This window comes from Pelophylax lessonae (assembly GCF_965119305.1).
Source record: "Pelophylax lessonae genome assembly, chromosome: 6".
NCBI classification, from domain to species: domain Eukaryota; kingdom Metazoa; phylum Chordata; class Amphibia; order Anura; family Ranidae; genus Pelophylax; species Pelophylax lessonae.
In genome coordinates this window covers 269,972,185-269,975,850 of record NC_138773.1, presented here as the reverse complement: position 1 = coordinate 269,975,850, position 3,666 = coordinate 269,972,185, and positions in this window count along the sequence as shown.

Here is a 3,666-nt window from a genome sequence, read left to right as displayed (position 1 = left end):
ATTCTCAGCAGTCCTCTAGGGGTCAGTGCTACACATTCTTATCTTAACATGTTTCTTTCACCTGTATAAGATGTGCATTGATCATGCTGTTTCATGGCATCATTTGGAGCCTTGTATGCACAGTCTATAATGCAATAAGGCCAGCCATAGACAGGGCAAATTTTGATTGATCAATAAACTTGGGTGCATTCAGCCTGCCAATACATGGTTCGAATCTCAGCCAGTTCCTGTTGAACCACCTGAGATTTGAACCATCTCTGGCTGAGTTTCTTTGTGTAGAAATGTGGCATGGTACTGCATAGTTTAAAAATGAAATATGGGGATATTAACCACTTCTGGACCGAACCCATTTCTGACACATGTTGTTTTACAAGTTAAAATCTGTATTTTTTAGCTAGAAAACTACTTAGAACACCTAAACGTTATATATATATTTTTAGCAAAGACTTTAGCAAAGCGGTCTTTCAAACACCATTTTTTTTTTTTTTTTGGAAAAAATAAATTTCACTGCATTTAAAAAAAACTAATAAACAGTAAAGTTAGCCCATTTTTTTTTGTATATTGTGAAAGATGTCATACCGAGTAAATAGATACCTAATATGTTATGGTTTAAAATTGCGCACACCCGTGGAATGGCGACAAACTACGGTACATAAAAATCTTCATAGGCGACGCTTCAAACATTTTTAATGGTTACCAGTTTAGAGTTATAGAGAAGCTCTTTTTTTAGAATTATTGCTCTCGCTTTGATGTTCGTGGCAATATCTCACATGTGTGGGTTGAACAGCACTTTCATTTGTGGGCGCGACTTACGTATGTGTTTTCTTTCGTGTGCGAGCTCACGGTGATAGGGGCACTTTAAAAACAAATTGTCCTATTTATTTTATTACATTTTTTAATTTTAGCACAGTTTAAAAAAAATAAAAAATCTGATCAATTTTATTGCTGTCACAAGGAATGTAAAGATCCCTTGAATACAGACAGTTCTTTAAATTTGGCGCCTTTAGCCACCCAACCGTGGTGGATGGAGTAACCCAACCGTGACATCATCACGCCGCTTCTGGGTTACTACATCGGAGACCCGATCAAAGCCAAATTTGGCTTTGATCAGGACTCCAACCAGCCGGCGGACATGCCGGCTGTTTGCTTGGGTCTCGTGGGACGGGAGACCTGGGCAGAGCCTCGGAAGGCGGTGGGAGGGGGGGGTGTCTCCTCCCGCTCGGATAATGGCCGAGCGGCTCCCGAGCCACATTGGCTGTTATCACCTGAAAGCCGACTGCCGGCTCTAAAAAATGGTACTGGGAGGATGCCTCTAGCTGCAGGCATCACCCCGGTACAACCACTTCTCTGAGCCGATGTAGGGCTACGTCGATTCACGGGAAGTGGTTAAAAAAAAAAAACACAATCATACCTAGATTGCTGCAGCTGTCCCCCGCTGACTGGAACATGAGCAATCAAAGACCACTAATCGGTCACTTCTCAAGCTTCACTAAGCAGAGAGCCAGTCGCTCAGTCTCCGGCTCTCTGCTCTGCCCTTCCAGTGCTCACTGGAGCGCTGGGCTGTTTGGAGAGGGGGGCGGTTGGCTTAGGCTCTCTGCGGCTTGCTGAGAGGCTGAGCCAGCTGCTGGTCCAGGTATCTGAGTGGATCCCGACTTTAAGGTTACATTCACACCTGAGCGTAGCGTTTTTCACCGCGATTTTACCGCGATTTTTGCGGCGTTTTTTACCGCGATTTTTACCGCGATTTTTGTGCAGGCGTTTTTAGATTGCATAGAGATCAATGGAAAACGCCTGTAATCTGCCCAAAAAGAAGCTCATGTACTTTTTTGAGCGTTGGGCATTTTGTATACAGCGTCAAAACGCTCAGATGTGAACAGGGGCCATTGAAATGAATAGGATTTGTCTTGTTGGGCGTTTTGAGAGCTGATCCTAGAGCAGAAAAACGCCCCAAAACGCCTAGATGTGAACGGAGCCTTAGGGATCTTTCTTGAGCCTGGATCGACTTTAGCCGACAGTGGGTTGTTTTTTTTTTTTTTTATAAAGCCAACTGTCGGCTGAAAATGGGTCATAGGAATGCAGAACAACCTGCACTACTGTGATCCATAGGGAAAGGCTGTGTGGAAACAAGGGTGGAGCTGCACTCAGCTGCAAGTTTTATTTATTCAAACCAGATCTCAGGAGTGTCCGTATTGGCCAGTAGAGAGTCCTTAAAGTGATCGTAAACAATTACCTTTTAAAACAACCTATTCAGTTCAAAATAGAAATGGAAGACTCAACATTTGTGTATGTATGTGTATATATATAAAAACACATTATAAATACTCCCTACCCCCCCCCCCCCTCTCTTTTTTTTTTTTCTGTAAGTGATCACATTCTGTCTGTTCTTAGTTGCATAAGAGCTGGAGGGAGAAGAAGGACCACCAAGGGCGGCCGGTGCGTTGGGGGCGCAGGGACGCCGCCCCCCCCCCATCCATGTGTCCGGCCCCCTAATCTGCATGCGGGGCGCCGGACGCATGGAGTTGAATGGGGCTTTTTTTTGTCACCTGATTAGAGCCAGAGGCTCTAATAGGCTTCAGCAAAGGGTGGACCTGGGGCGCATTGTGTGACAATAGCAAATGAAAATTCGCTATTGTCACATGGATCCTCCTCCTGGCCAATCAGGAAGCGGGTCCGATATGTGCTTCCTGATTGGCCGAAAGGCAAACCCCATGTCATTGGCCGAGGAGGAGGCAGGAGGACTGAGGACTCGAGGAGACACCAGGGGAAAGAAGGTACAGGTAAGTGCACTTGTCTGGGGGGGGGGGGGGGCTTGGCACGCTGTTCACTCTGCATTGAAAGGGGGCACGCTGGCATCTCTGCATTCAAAAGGGGCACGCTGGCATCTCTGCATTCAAAGGGGGCACGCTGGCATCTCTGCATTCAAAGGGGGCACGCTGGCATCTCTGCATTGAATGGGGGCACGCTGGCATCTCCGCATTGAAAGGGGGCACACTGGCATCTCTGCATTGAAAGGGGGCACGCTGGCATCTGTGCATTAAAAGGGGACACGCTGGCATCTGTGCATTAAAAGGGGGCACGCTGGTCTCTGTGCATTGAAAGGGGGCACACTGGTCTCTTTGCATTGAAAGGGGGCACGCTGGCATCTCTGCATTGAAAGGGGGCACGCTGGCATCTCTGCATTGAAAGTGGGCACGCTGGCCCCTGTGCATTGAAAGGGGGCACGCTATGCCTTAATTACTGAAGGCCCGTTTCACACTTTTGTGACCTCAAAGTCACACAATTTTTTACATTGTTTTTTGCCGCAAAGCAATGCCTATTACATTTTTCTGTTTGCGCCCAACCAAAAATTTTGAGCACCAGCTGCCACTGAACACCACATTGATCTTCCCGGGGAATGACTGTGCGGGGGGAGGGGGGGTGTCAGGACAAGTTTGCTCATTGGAGGAGAACGTATTGAGCTCCCAGCACAGCTAGAGAACTGACCATGGTGTGTTCTTTTCTTAGTGTGTTCAGTTTTTAATAGGAAAGCAGAAGGACTGGCAGGAACACCAGGGATTTCACACAAAGGAAGCAAAGCAAAGAGAACAGGATACTTTTTCATACAAGTACATGGTACAGCAGCCACATATCAGGAATTGGGAATGTTGGATTTATATACGCTAGTGA